The sequence below is a fragment of the Oncorhynchus clarkii genome, chromosome 2, assembly GCF_045791955.1.
Source record: "Oncorhynchus clarkii lewisi isolate Uvic-CL-2024 chromosome 2, UVic_Ocla_1.0, whole genome shotgun sequence".
NCBI lineage: Eukaryota > Metazoa > Chordata > Actinopteri > Salmoniformes > Salmonidae > Oncorhynchus > Oncorhynchus clarkii.
In genome coordinates, this window is record NC_092148.1 from 72189893 (window position 1) to 72209257 (window position 19365).

The 19365-nt window shown below is 41.5% G+C and overlaps 1 pseudogene; it reads right to left on the bottom strand.

Annotated features, from left to right (window-relative positions):
* LOC139378068 (pyruvate dehydrogenase protein X component, mitochondrial-like) overlaps positions 1–19365 on the bottom strand; it is a 53020-nt pseudogene that overhangs the window by 863 nt on the left and 32792 nt on the right.

Consider the following 19365-nt stretch of genomic DNA (forward strand, 5'->3'; position numbering starts at 1 on the left):
TATGGAAATGAATTATCCTCCTCTCTGACACAGAAACCCCATTTATGTCTAAATTACCCAATTAATTCAAATGAGTTAAAACAGCCCGCCCTCCCCTGGAATGGATGGCTACATAATTGATGGCTCTTGTCGTCTGGCCACATATTATCTTCATGCCTGCATGTGATAATGTAGAATCTGTATATTATATGGAATAGCTGTGATGGTTGTAACTCTAATAGCAGGACATTAATTATTGCTTCCCTACCAGTAGCCTACTGACCTATTCAAGAAACAATTAGCTTAGCGCCTGGTACAAACGCTACAGATTGTCAGCGGTGATCCAGATACAGTTATTGAACACCTTTCTCCCACACTGTAGACCTGTATGTCTGCATATTCAAACATTTGACTATGTTGAAGTGCTAAGTAAGAACCTGAGTCAAACACCACCAGTTCACCGTCTAACAAGCCAAGAGAGAAACCCCTCAGCCAAGTCTACACTGCATTTGTTCAAAGCATATCTATCTAAATAATATTCCATGTGTAAAGGACTGAGGGTTAGTATTATCTGGCTCCCAGATAATAAGGTGTGTTGTGTTTACCTGTATGAGCCTCCCTGGTACTCACGAGGAAGCAGCTTCCCATCCCAAGCATTTTGGGCCAGTGCCTAGAGAAAACAGATCAGCAGTCAGTCATCTACTGTAGTCAGAGGCAGGGATCCATTGTGAGCCATAGGCTAGTCAATGATCTACTGTCTAGAGGTGGTGATGGTTCAATCAGATCCATCAATCACGCTTCTAGCCATCTCAGTGATACAGTATGGACCTCATGGTTCAATGATAATGTTGAAATAATGTCATGCTGATAACCTCCCTTCAGCTTGTCATAGTCAACACTCCAAGGCAGCCCTCACTCAGAGTTCAGACTGCATACTCCAAATGCTTCACACAAGAGCTTCTGTTAGCATTACTTAAGTAAATCCAGGCATCAACACACACAGAGCTAGAGCAGAGTGCAGTTCATTCCCACTGTGTTGAACCTGTTAAGTTCTAAATAAATAAAGGACACTTAATCAAGCTCAAACTGAGTTTATTCACCCGCTGGGTCATACAGTTGCATAAGAAAAAAACATATTTCCACCAGTGGTAGTATAAATACTCCAATTTGGGTGGAGTCTCCTCCTTCTCTCTAAACATCACATCTTTATTGCTAGGCAGGAAGTTAAGTGATACGAGCAATAAACTGTTCCTAACCTGACCTAACCTCGACCCCCTTCCTCACTACACCACATCTCTCCACCCTTATCCGTGCCTGCCACATGTGATTGCCCTTTCTTTACTCAATACACTCCAAACTTAATTGCCTCCACCATATACATTCCTCCTACAGATAACCGTTAACTTCTGATGTAGACCCTAGACTATAGCACTCAATATTTCAATAGGACAGTTGATAATTAACAATATTCCAAGTTTAATCAGCACTCATCAAACCCCATTGAAGGCAACACTTTTACATTTACACAATGAAAACTAAATTGGCTGAGCAGGAAGAAACAGTGCAGGCAATTGCTTTTAAAGAAAAATCATTGAAAGTTAGTCTTTAGGAGGGTTCCAAGCAGGCCATATGGGGTGGAATGGGACTGCACTAGAATAATGACACATTTTTATACAAAATTGACCACTTTGTCTGAATGCATGTAGACCTACTGCATCATCAATGTTTAACCCCGCTGATTCCAATTCCAGGGTCTTCTACATCAGGCCCTACCCTATTCCACTATTGTAGGATATATATTTTCCTCTCCTGCATACAGTGGTGTGTCAGTCCAAGTTGCTGCTTCGCCAAATTGATCTTGTGTGTACTCTCTGTATTGATCTGAGTGGGCTTTCTCCGCCTGTGGCTTGGCAAGCTGGAGTAAGGGAGTTGACATGACTCAGTGAGCAGAGAGAAGACGAGTTCTCTAATGTAATGGTGCTTAAGAAACAATTAAACACCCTCCTTTCTTCCATCACTCAAAAGTCAACATGAATCAATATGCTACTAGAGCACAAATCAATACGCTACATAAAGAGCTTGGAGGCTGCACTGTTGCAATTTATATAGGTGTGTGTGTGTGTATTTTCTGGATTATTGAGTCTCATCCCAGTGCATGTGAGGTGGAAAACCATCCATATGTTCCTCACATTCACACATTACTAGTGCTCGGTTCAGGTGTTTGTTCACCCACACCCGCCTTTAATTGCTAATAATGCATTCGCAACCGCCCGTCTATAGGAGATAAAGTGAAAATCTGAGGCCTGTACCTGGCCCTAACTCGCTGTATGCTCTGTACACTACAGTCAGAGACTGCAGAAACATTTTTTGACAGGGGGTGGCAGGAATTTATTTGCCAATTTAGATGTGTTTCTGATTATAATTTCCAACATTTTGGTAGGCTATTTGTTAGTCAACTTGTCTATAATTAGATCTTGTACATGCAGCTTCCCTCCTGATATTATATGTTGCCCTAAAAGACTAAATAAACCCTGTCTCACCAGAATGTCATAAATCAATAGAAAAAATGCTTCCATCTAGTTGACCGGTAAAGTTCTCTGCCATATCAGCTTCTTTCGCAGAGCAAAGACGTTTATGAACCAGGGAGAAAAAAACTGGAAAGATTTTCTGTGCAAAATGTCTAATGACATCAGTTTGACCGGTTGTAAGGAAATAGAAAGCTGTGAAAATGTCCCAACATGTATCTGATCAGATTTGAAATCGGCTTGGATCCATATTTTATGTGGTTGACATACTCTCAGTGTTTATGAATCTAACTGTGCATTCGCATTCTCTCAAAATGCTGAAAGAAATACATCATATTTCTTCACTCCTGTCAAAATGTAGCCTACATTTGGTGTGTCCTTTTATTGCAAGAAATGCTTAATTCTGCATGAGTTAATATTAAGGCTATGTGAAGGCTATGTGAGAGATTATAGACCTACAGTCAGTGTCCAGATTTAAGTTTCTATTTACCCATCTGAACAGTATTGGCGACTCTACAGTTCCTTTATGTGCCATAGGCCTATTTGAAGTCCTGATCTTGTGTCAAATTTTATTGCGCTTCACAATCATCACACATACACTGCTGTCATCCCCTTATAACACTTCACCAAATCTTTCCCAAACATTACTTTTCTTGCCCTCCCTTTTCATTATTTTCAACTCTACATTTTGCAGTTTTTACTCTTGCTGAATAATTTTTGCCTCCATGAATCGAAGTTAACTTTTTCTGCCCAGTCCCACAATAATTTGGTGATTGGCGTGTAGGCTATTTTGTGCGCTTACAGTTAGGCCCTGAAGCTTAATTAAGCGTATGCACTAATACCAGCCTAAAATAAGGAAATAAAAGCACATAGATATAAATTGAACAACAAAGACACATTTTGGATTTTTTTAAGGTACTGTTTTTTATGTTTATTGAACCCGCCACCCACCCGGCCTTTATCTACACAATATTTAATGATCCGCCCCACCCTGCGAATATAACCGTTGGGACACAGAGGCTCCGCAACTATACACAAACACATACAGTACACACACAGGCCTATGCATTGAAGCATGTCATACAACCCTATGTAAGATACTCTCTTAATATTCTATTTTCTATGGGCCAACATGAAGGAAATATTTTGCAGCAGATGTGCAATAATACATCTAACACGCATGCACGTCATGCTCATTCAAATGGAAATTTACTTTAGAGATATTGAGGAGACACTGCTTTTGTCTAAAAAAACAGTATGTCAAAAGACCCAGAGACACATTAGAATACATGGGGAAACATTAGCGATAACAGCATCGAAAGGAAAAGCAATCATGTGTTTTGTGGGTTCAGGCATGGTAGCCACTGAGCTCTCTGTGCCCCTTCCAGACCACATGTTGTATTCAATTAGCTGCTGATAAGGGGTTTACATTCTGCCTTAACTCAAACCAGGCTTCTGACTCTGGGTGGGAACACACGGACAGGAGACCACTGTGCGTGCGTGTGTGTGTGTGGCACTGCAAGTGTGTATGTGTTTAATAAATGTGTTGTGGCAGGCCACAGATCGGTAGCACACGTTGTCCTTTGCAGGGAATACATTGGAATTACATTGTCACATTCTCTATTTCTTAAGCTGGCACACTGGTGTGTGTGTGTGTGTGTGTGTGTGTGTGTGTGTGTGTGTGTGTGTGTGTGTGTGTGTGTGTGTGTGTGTGTGTGTGTGTGTGTGTGTGTGAGTGTACCCAGCTGCTGAGGCCTATGTACCCGCCCCTATTTAACCCTCCATTGCTTTTAATAATCTAGCATTGTACATTTATTTATTCATAATCATGGCACATTCAGTTCATAGCTGGCTGCTGAGATGGAGAGAACTACAGTGTCTATAGTGTCATATCATACAGACATACAGTGGGAAGAACAAGTATTTGAAACACTGCCGATTTTGCAGGTTTTCCTACTTACAAAGCATGTAGAGGTCTGTCATTTTTTATCATAGGTACACTTCAACTGTGAGAGACGGAATCTAAAACAAAAATCAAGAAAATCAAATTGTATGATTTTTAAGTAATTAATTAGCATTTTATTGCATGACATAAGTATTTGATCACCTACCAACCAGTAAGAATTTCCGCATTCCCTGTTGGTTTTTCTTTAATAAGCCCTCCTGTTCTCCACTCATAACTGCACCTGTTTGAACTCGTTACCTGTATAAAAGACACCTGTCCACACACTCAATCAAACAGACTCCAACCTCTCCACAACGGCCAAGACCAGAGACCTGTGTAAGGACATCAGGGTTAAAATTGTAGACCTGCACAAGGCTGGGATGGGCTACAGAACAATAGGCAAGCAGCTTGGTGAGAAGGCAACAAGTGTTGGTGCAATTATTAGAAAATGGAAGAAGTTTAAGATGACGGTCAATCACCCTCGGTCTGGGGCTCCATGCAAGATCTCACCTCGCGGGTCATCAATTATCATGGGGAAGGTGAGGGATCAGCCCAGAATTACACGGCAGGACCTGGTCAATGACCTGAAGAGAACTGGGACCACAGTCTCAAAGAAAACCATTAGTAACACACTACGCTGTCATGGATTAAAATCCTGCAGCACATGCAAGGTCCCCCTGCTCAAGCCAGCGCATGTCCAGGCCCGTCTGAAGTTTGCCAATGACCATATGGATGATCCATTGGAGGAATGGGAGAAGGTCATGTGGTCTGATGAGACAAAAATAGAGCTTTTTGGTCTAAACTCCACTCGCTGTGTTTGGAGGAAGAAGAAGGATGAGTACAACCCCAAGAACACCATCCCAACAGTGAAGCATGGAGGTGGAAACATCATTCTTTGGGATGCTTTTCTGCAAAGGGGACAGGACGACTGCAACGTATTGAGGTGAGGATGGATGGGGCCATGTATCACGAGATCTTGGCCAACAACCTCAGTAAGAGCATTGAAGATGGGTCGTGGCTGGGTCTTCCAGCATGACAACGACCCGAAACACACAACCAGGGCAACTAAGGAGTGGCTCCGTAAGAAGCATCTCAAGGTCTTGGAGTGGCCTAGCCAGTCTCCAGACCTGAACCCAATAGAAAATCCTCCTGAAAGTCTGTATTGCCCAGTGACAGCCCTGAAACCTGAAGGATCTGGAGAAGGTCTGTATGGATGAGTGGGTCAAAATCCCTGCTGCAGTGTGTGCAAACCTGGTCAAGCACTACAGGAAACGTATGATCTCTGTAATTGCAAAAAAAGGTTTCTGTACCAAATATTAAGTTCTGCTTTTCTGATGTATCAAATACTTATGTCATGCAATAAAATGCAAATTAATTACTTAAAACCTCTTGAAACTCTGGGGGCAGTATTTCATTTTTGGATGAAAAACATTCCCGTTTTAAAGAAGATATTTTGTCACGAAAAGATGCTCGACTATGCAAATAATTGACAGCTTTGGAAAGAAAACACTCTGACGTTTCCAAAACTGCAAAGATATCTGTGAGTGCCACAGGACTGATGCTACAGCCAAGATGAAATTTCAAACAGGAAATGTCCCAGATTTTGAAGGCGCTGTGTTCCAATGTCTCCTTATATGGCTGTGAATGCACCAGGAATGAGCCTACAATTTCTGTTGTTTCCCCAAGGTGTCTGCAGCATTGTGACGTATTTTTAGGCATATCATTGGAAGATTGACCATAAGAGACTACATTTACCAGGTGTCCGCCTGGTGTCCTCCGTCGAAATTGGTGCGCAATCTCCAGCTGCATGCATTTTTCCATGTCGTTCAGAGGAGAAACCAAACTTCCCCGAATGATATATCATTGAATAGACATGTGAAAAACACCTTGAGAATTGATTCTAAACAACGTTTGCCATGTTTCTGTCGATATTATGGAGTTAATTTGGAAAAAAGTTTGGCGTTATAATGACTGAATTTTTTTTTTTTTTCTTAGCCAAATGTGATGAACAAAACGGAGCGATTTCTCCTACACAAATAATATTTTTGGAAAAACTGAACATTTGCTATCTAACTGAGAGTCTCCTCATTGAAAAAATCCGAAGTTCTTCAAAGGTAAATTATTTTATTTGAATGCTTTTCTTGTTTTTGTGAAAATGTTGCGTGCTGAATGCTAGGCTTAATGCTATGCTAGCTATCAATACTCTTACACAAATGCTTGTTTTGCTATGGTTGAAAAGCATATTTTGAAAATCTGAGATGACAGTGTTGTTAACATAGGCTAAGCTTGAGAGCCAATATATTTATTTCATTTCATTTGCGATTTTCATGAATAATTAACGTTGCGTTATGGTAATGAGCTTGAGGCTATAATTACGCTCCCGGATACGGGATTGCTCATCGCAACAGGTTAACCTCTTGAACCTATAGGGGCGCTGTGTCATTATTGGATAAAAAGACGTGCCCATTTTAAGCGCAATATTTTGTCACGAAAAGATGCTCGACTATGCATGGAATTGACAGCCTTGGAAAGACACAACTCTGACGTCTCCAAAACTGCAAAGATATTATCTGTGCGTGCCCCAGAACTAATGCAACAGGCGAAACCAAGATGATGTTTCATACAGGAAATGCCCCGGATTCTGAAGGCGCTGTGTTCCAATGTCTCCTTATATGGCTGTGAATGCGCCAGGAATGAGCCTGCGCTTTCTGTATATTCCCAGAGGTGTCTGCAGCATTGTGACGTGTTTGTAGGCATATCATTGGAAGATTGACCATAAGAGACTACATTTACCTGGTGTCCCGCCCGGTGTCCTGTGTGCGTAATCAGTAAGTCCATGCGCGTTCCATTTCTTCAGAATTGAAAGTAAACTGCCACGATGGATTTTATTGTCGATAGATATGTGAAAAACACCTTGAGGATTGATTCTAAACATCGTTTGCCATGTTTCTGTCGATATTATGAAGTTAATTTGGAAAAAAGTTCGCGTTTTAAATTAATTTTTATTTTTATTTTTATTTATTTTTTCTTACCCAAACGTGATGAACAAAACGGAGTGATTATTCGACACAAATAATATTTTTTGTAAAAACGGAACATTTGCTATCTAACAGAGTCTCCTCATTGAAAACATCTGAAGTTCTTCAAAGGTAAATTATTTTATTTGAATGCTTTTATGTTTTTTTGTGGAAAATGTTGCATGCTGAATGCTAGGCTTAATGCAATGCTAGGCTATCAATACTCTTACACAAATGCTTGTTTAGCTATGGTTCAAAAGCATATTTTGAAAATCTGAGATGACAGTGTTGTTAAAACCTCTTCATCCTACCCCCTCCTTTTTTGAACATTCTGTTAAAAATCGCGCAACTTTTCAGCGTCCTGCTACTCATGCCAGGAATATAGTATATGCATATGATTAGTATGTGTGGATAGAAAACACTCTGAAGTTTATAAAACTGGTTAAATCACGGCTGTGACTATAACAGAGCGTGTGTTTCATTGAAAAACGCAAGAAAAACTGCTCTCTGAAAGCAAAAAATAATTTCCATAAGTCACTTCCACCAGTTGTTAAAGGAGAACAGAATTTAATGGGAATTTGCCTGCACCGTCTACAAATTCCGCACGATGGCGCCATTGTACTAATTTTCAATCGAATTAATTGTTGGAAAATCCATCTGTCTGACCCCAAGTTTTCCAGTCTTCACCCGGAAGCAGTTTAGGGAGAGATCAGATTGCATTGTTTTTGAAGTGAGGACCTATTGAAGAGACATCGCCCTGTAATCATTTAGATAGATTATAAACGTTTACTAATACCTAAAGTTGGATTACAAAAGGATTTCGAAGTGTTTTGTGAAAGTTTATCGTCGACTTTTTTAATTTTAAAAAATTACGCAGCGTTTAAAAACGATGAATTTTTCTGAATGACACTACTTCTATACAAAGCTATTTTGGGTATATATGGACCGATTTAAACGAAAAAAAGACCCAATAGTGATGTTTATGGGGCATATAGGAGTGCCAAGAAAGAAGCTCGTCTAAGGTAATGAATGTTTTATATTTTATTTCTGCGTTTTGGGTAGCGCCGTCTATCGCAAAATCTGTTGTTTACGTGTCGAGCTGGCATTTTGGGGGGTGCATGCTATCAGATAATAGCTTCTGATGCTTTCGCCGAAAAGCATTTTAAAAATCTGACTTGCTGGCTAGGTTCACAACGAGTGTAGCTTTAATTTAATACCCTGCTTGTGAATTTTGATCAAGGTTTGAGTTTTAACGAGTACATTTAGCATTTAGCGTAGCGCATTTGCATTTCCAGGTGCCTACTTGGGACATATGCGTCTCAAGTAGGAGCAAGAAGTTAACAAAAGGCTAAGCTTGAGAGCAAATAGATTAATTTCATTTCATTAGCCATTTTCATGAATAGTTAACGTTGTGTTATGCTAATGAGCTTGCTGATAGATTTACACTATCCAATCCTGGATACAGGGGTTTTTTCGTAGCTAAACGTGACGCAGAAAACGGAGCGATTTGTCCTAAACAAATAATCTTTCAGGAAAAACTGAACATTTGCTATCTGAGAGTCTCCTCATTGAAAACATCTGAAGTTCTTCAAAGGTAAATGATTTTATTTGAATGCTTTTCTGTTTTTTTGTGTAAATGTTGCCAGCTGAATGCTAATGCTAAATGCTACGCTAAATGCTTCGTTAGCCATCAATACTGTTACACAAATGCTTGTTTTGCAATGGTTGAGAAGCATATTTTGAAAATCTGAGACGACAGTGTTGTTAACAAAAGGCTAAGCTTGAGAGCTAGCATATTTATTTCATTTCATTTGCGATTTTCATGAATAGTTAATGTTGCGTTATGGTAATGAGCTTGAGTCTGTATTCACGATCCCGGATCCGGGATGGGGAGATCAGAAAGGTTAAAATCATACAATGTGATTTTCTGGATTTTTGTTTTAGATTCCGTCTCTCACAGTTGAAGTGTACCTATGATAAAATGACAGACCTCTACATGCTTTGTAAGTAGGAAAACCTGCAAAATCGGCAGTGTATCAAATACTTGTTCTCCCCCCTGTATATGTATACTCCCTCTAGATTCAGTATGGTTTAGGGCTGGGAATTGCCAGGGACCTCACGATACAATATTGTCACGTGTACGTGCCGATAGGATATGTATTGCGATTCTCACAATTATTTAAATATGTATTGTAATTCGAAACTGTGATTTTATTGCGATTCGATGTTCCAAACATATTGCTCACCATATGACTGCTGCAGAGGGATAAGCGAGTCATGAGAAAACAAGTTTTGATTAAACATGGATATTAAATTGCTGGAAACAAATTTGGCTCACTATTTAAAAAGTAGGTGAGCTTTGGTGTAGGTACAGCTGACTAGCAGCTGTAAAAATAATATTGCGATATTGTCAAAAATAATATGCCATATGTAACTGTATCGATTTCCCCTCCACCATTACTAGTATGGTTATCTACTGTGTCAAAACAATTGGCTAAGTTATTTTAGCAATCCACCATCATCACCAAAATCATTATGAGAAGCCCAATGGTGGCAGATATAAGAGCTGCAAAAAATGATGCAGATAATCGTCTGGTTTAACCCTGCAGTACAACAATCTCTGGTCCCTGTCCAGGAATGTAAACACCACCAACCCTGATAATGTGTTTACCTAGAGAGTGATTCATTCCCAGCCTGAGCTTTCCAAAGAAAGCACCTGAGGAATGCAGTTACACACTGAATCTGAAACCAGCCCCTCGCCCCTACCAACTCGATTGGAGGGACCTCCGTTGTCAAATGTTGCTGACAAAACTCTGAGGGTGACTTCAATACTGGCGAAGGGATCAAATAAACCAATCAACTTCGGGACACACTCGTGACTTGAATGATGAAATTCATTTTCCACATTTAAGTTATAAAATTAGCATGAAATTCAAATGGGAAAATTCCCACTGTCGTTTTACAAGATATAAACCTCAGTAATAGATTTTTATTTAATTTCCAATGTTAGATGTGTCATTTCTCAAAATCTGACGAACAAATACAGGTGGAAAATGTTTGGTGTATAAAATTGTGCAAGCTCAAATATTATGCATTGAATTATGGGATACCACTTCACTCTGAAGGCGGCAGCATAGCGGACTATGTCAAAGTGGCTATTGGAGGGTCTAATTAGCCCCTACACCCTCCATTATTTTCACAACCTCAGCTTTGGGACATGTGGATATTGTAGAGGCACGCATGATTTAGCAAATGGAGGGTCAAGGGTGATTTGGGATTCAGCCACAGTCTCAAGGTAAGGGGCTGCTGGTGATATTACCGTTCTTCACTCATTTTATAGAACTTTAATTTGAGTGCTTTGTAACTGCCACTAAATAATTGAGACAGCTAGTTCCATTTCAGATACTGTAACATTTCATGATTTTATTCCACTCCGCCCGGGAAAGTTAGCAGCTCACTGGCATGTATTTCTCCAACAGCACAGGCCCTGATTCTGAACTATGAGCTCCACACTACCCAGGTATCAGTAGATTTCCACCCTACCTTGGCGTTAGCGGAGATCTCCTGCACTCTCTTGTCAGCAGCGTTTGTGATGATGGGGGTAATGAGGCCCTTCTCAGTCGCCACAGCGATGGAGATGCTGATGGAGTCCAGCGCCTGGGGGGCCTCCCCCGTCCAGGTCACGTTGACCTCCGGCAGAGCCTAAAGGCCAAGGTCAGAGGTTAGGACAGATTCTGCTAGATGGGATTCAAGGAGGAGGAGAAGAGGACTGAGGGGAAGAGAGAGTGGAGGGATGGAAGAGGAAAAAGGACTAAATGACACTCCATCCATGGCCTTCACAAGACAGGACAGAGAATTTCGGTATACCCTGTCCTATCCCCGCGATTGATAAGATAAGAGACTAGATATGATAATGTTTCCACAGAAGTAAGGGAGGGTCAGGGTGAAAGGTGAACGGCCCAGTGTTACAGTAGATTCAGTGGTCTGACCAAAGGCAGGACCACAGGGCCTAACAAAGTGGTGAGAGATGGTCTCATCTTCTTTTCACCTATGTCTCTGTTTCCATGGATACAGTCACACACAAAGGAGCCACATTCATACTCAAAATGCACATTATGAAAATCAAATCAAAGCTTATCCTAGCCAAGGCACCCAGCTAAATCCAAGGGAGTTTGTTTGGTGATTTCATTCCCAGTCTTCACACAGAGGGTAAGAGGAGAGAAGGAGAAAGAGGGGGAGGGAGAGAGTGTCATGTGTTATATTTTTCCTACATAAGGAACTACAGGGGAAAGGACGGAATAAGGCATTGACATTTATCAAGGAGAGCCCCAGGTAAAACACAGAGAAAGGAAGATCTACAGACATTTCCCTACTAAGACGAGACAAGGATGCGTTTTTTCTTTCTCTCACTATCCTCCCCATAAATAATTTAGAAAAGGAATTTAAAAAACCTGTCTGGTTAGAGATGAATACTCAGCCAATTTCCTCAGAATTCCCATCAAATGGCAGAAAGACAGGATATAATTTACTGGGAATTGGTGTCTATTTATAGATCTGTCCACCAGCCAGACAATAGCAGGCTCTGTGCCTCAGCCTGCCACCAGTTAAAGTCAGTTGATAAATATACATGGGGGTTTTTGAACCAGGGATGGTTGTAGAGGAATGGCTTCAGGGGATCTGTAACGGTGACGTGATGTGGCTTTGTTGCTCAGGAAACTGAAGCCGAACAACACATTTACCTTCCAGGCTGTGAGGCAAAACTGTGATATTTGTGCAAAGGGTTGCATACTTTCTATGGGCACTGTAGATAGAGTGCATTTTGGAAAGTACTCAGTACTTTTTCCACATTTTGTTACGTTACAGCCTTATTCTAAAATGATTAAATAAAACATTTTCCTCATCAATCTACACACATAATCAATCTACACACATAATGACAAAGAGAAAAAACTGTTTTTTATACATTTTAGTTAATTTTTTAAACCTTATTTACATAAGTATTCAGACCCTTTGCTATGAGATTCGGAAATTAGCTCAGGTGCATCCTGTTTTCATTGATCATCCTGTTTCTACAACTTGATTGAAGTCCACTTGTGGTAAATTCACTTGATTGGACATCATTTGGAAAGGCACAAACCTGTTAATATAAGGTCCCACAATTGATAGTGCATGTCAGAGCAAAAACCAAGCCATGAGGTCGAATTAATTGTCCGTAGAGCTCCGAGACAGGATTGTGTCGAGGCCAAGATCTGGGGAAGGGTACAAAAACATTTCTGCAGCATTGAAGGTCTGCACGAACACAGTAGCCTCCCGCCATCATTCTTAAAGGGAAGAAGTTTGGAACCACCAAGACTCTTGGTCACTAAGGCCCGCTGGCCAAACTGAGCATTCGGGGGAGAAGGGCCTTGGTCAGGGAGGTGACCAAGAACCCGATGGTCACTCTCACAGAGCTCCAGAGTTCCTCTGTGGAGATGGGAGAACCTTCCAGAAGGACAACCATCTCTTCTGCACTCCACCAATCAGGACTTTATGGTAGAGGGGCCAGATGGAAGCCAGTTCTCAGTAAAAGGCACATGATAGCCCGCTTGGAGTTTTCCAAAAGGCACCTAAAACTTTCAGACCATGAGAAACAAGATTCTCTGAAACCAAGATTGGACTCTTTGGCCTGAAAGTCAAGCATCACGTCTGGAGGAAACCTGGCACCATCCCAATGGTGAAGCATGGTGGTGGCAGCATCATGCTGTGGGGATTTTTTTCAGTGGCAGGGACTGGGAGACTAGTCAGGATCAAGGGAGAGATGAACGTAGCAAAGTACAGAGAGATCCTTGATGAAAACCTGCTCCAGAGTGCTCAGGACCTCAGACTGGGGCGAAGGTTCACCTTCCAATAGGAAAACGACCCTAAGCACACAGCCAAGACAATGCAGTAGTGGCTTCGGGACAAGTCTCTGAATGTCCTTGAGAGGCCCAGCCAGAGCCCGGACATGAATCCGATTGAACATCTCTGGAGAGACCTGAAAATAGCTGTGTAACGACGCTCCCCATCCAACCTGACAGAGCTTGGGAGGATCTGTAGAGAAGAATGGGAGAAACTCCCCAAATACAGGTCTGCCAAGCTTGTAATGTCATACCCAAGAAGACTCGAGGCTGTAATCCCTGCCAAATGTTCTTCAAAAAAGTACTGAGTAAATGGTCTGAATACTTAAGTAAATTAAATAATACATATTTATTTTTTATAACTTTGCAACACGTTTTTTTTGTCATTATGGGTACTTGTTTGCAGATTGAGGAAAAATAAGCATTTCAATCCATTTTAAGAATTAGGCTGTAACGTAACAAAATGTGGAAAAATTCAACGGGTCTGAATATTTTCCGAATGGACTGCATATCGAAACATGAACATTGTTAGAAACTGGAAGGGTAGTTAAAACTCCATGAGTGTAGCAGCTTCTGCCTTGATGATAAAATCATTGATGGACACTTTGATCTCTACTGGAAAGAAAGGAGACAACAGTTGTCAAACACTACAGATGTGTAATTCAAGTGCTGTTAGTCAGGTAAGTGTTAGAGATTATTTTGCATATGTTTTAGCCCATAGTTCTGAAAGTAGCACTCAAGCCAAAAGTGGTCCCCGATAATTGTGCACTACGTCACATATGTGCAGATATGTGCACTACGTCATTGCTTTCTCTCTCTCTCTCTGCTGTGTCCACTGCAACCTCATTGGATAACCCTGGGCAGGCCTCTTGCTAGCTATCACTCAAATGTGAGGGGCTGAAGTTCATTGGCTAGAACTCAAATTGCTAGGGAGCTGGCCCACGGCACTTCTTCAAGAATACAGTTGCTTTCAAACTAGGGATTTCATGGCTAATTGAGGTAAGACAGTAATTCTGCTCACAGGTTATGCATGTACGAACTACACATTGACACATCCAGCCCAAAGCAGGATGTTTAAAAAATACTTTCTTATTCGCCAAAGCAAAGTATCCCATACCAACTTCTCCAACAAGCATGGCAGATGACATCTGGTGTGCATGCTATAGGATGATGTGCATTGTAAGAGAATCAGACATACTAATTATGTGTGTTAGGACCATAAGTGCTGTTATTGTTGTTACTAGTGGAGTTTATTATCCATTCTTCTCTCCTCCAGTTGAAGGGCAGTGTTATCATACAGGGCAGGGGGTACTGGGTGAGGGGCAGCTGGGTGGTAGAGAAAATGTCTATATGAACAAACACCCTTCACTCCCCCACCCAGTGCAATATAAACTCAACCACCCACCCACCCATACTTTCTCTCACAATAATGTCCAGTTTAACAAACCCACACATACTTGTTTTTTTGTGGGTACTTATAGTTGTGGTGTGGTTTCATATAAGCCCTTTTGGGCTTCCAATCTCACTTGCACACCGTTTTCAATTATTATTTTTTTTGTACTGTTTTGTCTTTCACTTATTTTCTTTGGTGCGAATAATTTAAACCCCCAAAAACTAAGACCACTCCTTTAGAGAACACCCACAACTTTCTATTACTGTTCTCCTTCAACTTCCCTGACCTTCCGCCCTGCCTCTCCCGTCTCTCTAATTCTATGTCCTCCATCTCTCCTCCCTCTCTTTCTTTCTCTCCTCTATACCTCTCCCTCTCTGCTCTCTCCATACAGTGCCCATGGTGTGGCGGCAGTGCCTGGCATGGCATTAACACTGGGCTGTATGAGAGCGCCTATTAGTGCCAAACGGTTATGAATGCTCTTAGGGGGGTGACCAACAAGCTAACCGTGAAATCACTGTGCTTCTGAACAAAGAGAGCCAGGGAAAACAACCGGACGAAAAGAGAATCCCTTAACACACACACACCACCCTGCTGCTAATAGGACTGGAATGGCCAGTCTCTCTCTGTTTCTTCTGCATCACAGACACACAGGGCTGAAACAGGGCTGAAGAGCTGTATGAACGGTGATCAAATCAGGCTAAATCATATGTTCATCCTATCATCCCAGGAAATGGAAATGTATTAAACGCATTGTCAACGTCATCTTGAAGAGAATATAAATAAAGTGAGGTTTAACTCTCAGGTTTAGACGGAATGAGGAGGCTTTGCATTGTGTTTATCTCTCAAAGGGAATAATGAGCAGAACCAGGAGTTTCACCGGACCATGTAAACTAAGAAGGAACAACTTGGGACCTTGCGGCACCCCTTCACATCTCCAGGGGTTTCTGGACTGGCTCTGGTCCAAGTTTCAAAAACACCCTTGGGTGGTTGTTATGACATTCTTACAATGTTCCCTCTCTCTCTTTACTTGGCGAGTGCATGTACCACCCTTCACTGAGAATAGACATTAAGCAGAAATAACATGGAACACATGTTGTGGAAAATGTTTTGGCTAATTTCATTGGTGGAGAGATGGGATGAGAGGTGAGACTGTGAGAGGAGCACAGGCAGGACAGAATGGGTTAGACACTGCCAGGCCTGTCTAATTACTTCACATCCGATCACAACAACAAAAACTACCCCTCCTCTCTCCATATCTTATTCAGTTTCTCTATCTCCCTCCCCACTTCCTTCTCCCGCTCTGTACTGTGTTATATTCTACATTGTGATATTCTGTGCTACTATGAGCTAAATCCCATCCAGATCTCATACAGTGCTCACATAGGTCTCATGAGTGTTCAGCTGGGTTGTATCATGTAGTGCTACTGTGTACTTGAACACAGCCAGCCTTCATCTTTGACCAGCTTTTTGTTGTGCTGTGCCCTGTTGTGTTCTGTTATGTAGTGTTCTGTTATGCTGTGTTCTGATGTGTTCTGTTATGTAGTGTTCTAATGTGTTGTGTTCTGTTATGCTGTGTTCTGATGTGTTCTGTTATGTAGTGTTCTAATGTGTTGTGTTCTGTTATGCTGTGTTCTGATGTATTGTCTTCTGATGTGTTGTGTTCTGATGTGTTGTGTTCTGTTATGCTGTGTTCTGATGTGTTCTGTTATGTAGTGTTCTTATGTGTTGTGCCCTGTTATGCTGTGTTACGTTACGTTGTGCTATGGCCTCACCTTTGGCCATCTCCTTGCGAAGCTGCAAGATGGCACCCAGCTCACAGTCGACGATGGCGTAGGCATGGGGGAGGGTGGTCTTGGACTGCGTTAGCCTCTGGGCAATGACACACCATACGTTGGAGGCAGTGATCTCTGTGTAGGTACCCTAGGAGAAGAGAGGAGAGGAGAAAATTGAAGAATGTCAGTCGGTCAATGTGCAGATTTATGTTTCTGGATGACTTTATGACTCAGCTTCCATCAATAACTCCATTCTGGACAAATCACTTTCACCTGAAATTTAACCCTACCAACCCTTCCTCCCATTACAGGTTACAGACGCATCTGAAGTTAGACTTTCCTCTGAAGCTATAGTACTCTTGATGCTATTGAAAAAATAGTTACAAAAGATAGATTGATTGATTGATTGATTGTGATCGATGTCGCTGAACTAAACATGGGACCAACTCTAAGGTGGTATATTGGATCATTTATTTTTGTCTTGTCAATGTAATGGTCTTCGAAATACAATATGGGAAACAAGACAAGGAGGAAATGTGCCATTTTTATAAACATTACTGAAATAACCATTATGCCTAAATCCTGGACGTAATTTCCTAATTTCTTGTGTAAATCTTTCCTTCCGTAACCCCTTCTGCAGTAATGTAACATTTAGTACTCAACAAAGTCATGAAACTAAACAAGATCTTTCCATCCCCATTACAGTGATAAAGAGGCAGGGATGGAAAGCAGGCTGGGTGCCTGACCATGGCCAACCCCAACTAGTCTGGGTCGTCTTTATGAGGCTGCTGCTAGGCATGTTTGGACAGGCCTGGCTCTTAGCTTGGCCAGGGTCTGGTCTCTGTCTGAGGCATCAAATCAGGCTTACAAAACAAAGCTATCAAATAAAAGTACAAATACAGTTGAAGTCAGAAGTTTACATACACCTTAGCCAAATACATTTTCACAAATCCTGACATTTAATCCTAGTAAAACATCCCTGTCTTAGGTCAGTTAGGATCGACACATTATTTTAAGAATGGGAAATGTCAGAATAATAGTAGAGAGAATGATTTATTTCAGTTTTTATTTCTTTCACCACATTCCCAGTGGGTCAGAAGTTTACATACACTCAATTAGTATTTGGTAGCATTGCCTTTAAATTGTTTAACTTCGGTCAAACTTTTCGGGTAGCCTTCCACAAGCTATCCACAATAAGTTGGGTGAATTTTGGCCCATTCCTCCTGACAGAGCTGGTGTAACTGTGTCAGGTTTGTAAGCCTCCTTGCTTGCACAAGTTTTTTTCAGTTCTGCCCACAAATATTCTATTGGGTTAGAGGGCAGGGCGTTGAGATGCCATCTATTTTGTGAAGTGCACCAGTCCCTCCTGCAGCAAAGCACCACCACAACATGATGCTGCCACCCCCATGCTTCACAGTTTGATTGGTGTTCTTCGGCTTGATCTTCGTTCTTCCCTTTTTCCTCCAAACATAACGATGGTCATTATGGCCAAACAGTTCTATTTTTGTTTCCTTAGACCAGAGGACATTTCTCCAAAAAGTACAATCTTTCCCCCATGTGCATGTGGATGTTTTGGAGCAGTGGCTTCTTCTTTGCTGAGCGGCCACTCAGGTTATGTCGATATAAGACTCATTTTAGATATAGATACTTTTGTACCTGTTTCCTCCAGCATCTTCACAAGGTCCTTTGCTGTTGTTCTGGGATTGATTTGCACTTTTCGCACCAAAGTACGTTCATCTCTAGGAGACAGAATGCATCTCCTTCCTGAGCGGTATGATGGCTCTGTGGTCCCATGGTGTTTATACTTGCGTACTATTTTTTGTACAGATTAACGTGGTACCTTCAGGTGTTTGAAAATTGCTCCCAAGGATGAACCAGACTTGTGGAGATCTACAAGGTCTTGGCTGAGTTCTTTTGATTGTCCCATGACGTCAAGCAAATAGGCACTGGGTTTGAAGGTAGTCCTTGAAATACATCCACAGGTACACCACCCAATTGACTCAAATTATGTCAATTAGCCTATCAGAAGCTTCTAAAGCCATGACATAATTTTCTGGAATTTTCCTAGCTGTTTAAAGGCACAGTCAACTTAGTGTATGTAAACTTCTGACCCACTAGAATGGGGATACAGTGAATTATAAGTGAAATGATCAGTCTGTAAACAAAAGTTGGAAAAATTACTTGTGTCATGCACACAGTAGATGTCCTAATCGACTTGCCAAAACTATAGTTTGTTAACAAGACATTTGTGGAGTGGTTGAAAAACGAGTTTTAATGACTCCAACCTAAATGTATGTAAAATTCCGACTTCAACTGTATGTTAAATAACTAAAGCAAAAGTCAAGGTGCCATTGTTCGGCAGTTATAGACTGAGAGGCCAGAGTAATGTGTGTTTGAGTCATCGTCCGTTTCTCTATATTTTTAACAGACATGTTGAGACAGTCGCCTGTGTCTGAGTTTTCTGGTTCTCTCGTCGACATACGGTTGGTTACTCCCTCGTTAAGCCGAGAGGGAGGGAGGGATGGCTATCAACACCAATGTTATGCACGGTTTGCAGACGTCGTACACGTCTCAAACCAAAGGGCTTTATCAATCAATCAGTCAGTCAATAAATACATTTTTATATGGTGTCCTGTTAACACTGTGACCTTGGTGCAGGGACATAGAAAACGCTGTCAACAGCACACATTCCAAATTACAGTGAGGTTAGAGGAGTTGGTCAGGACTCGTCAGAGGTCCATGTCTTCAGCTCTCTACACTGTCTCCCCTGACCAGATGTTTCTGTCTGCATACCCCGTGCACAGCCAAAAGTCCCAGGTCTCTGTATGTCAGTCTATCGGATGGCTAGGTCTCTCGCT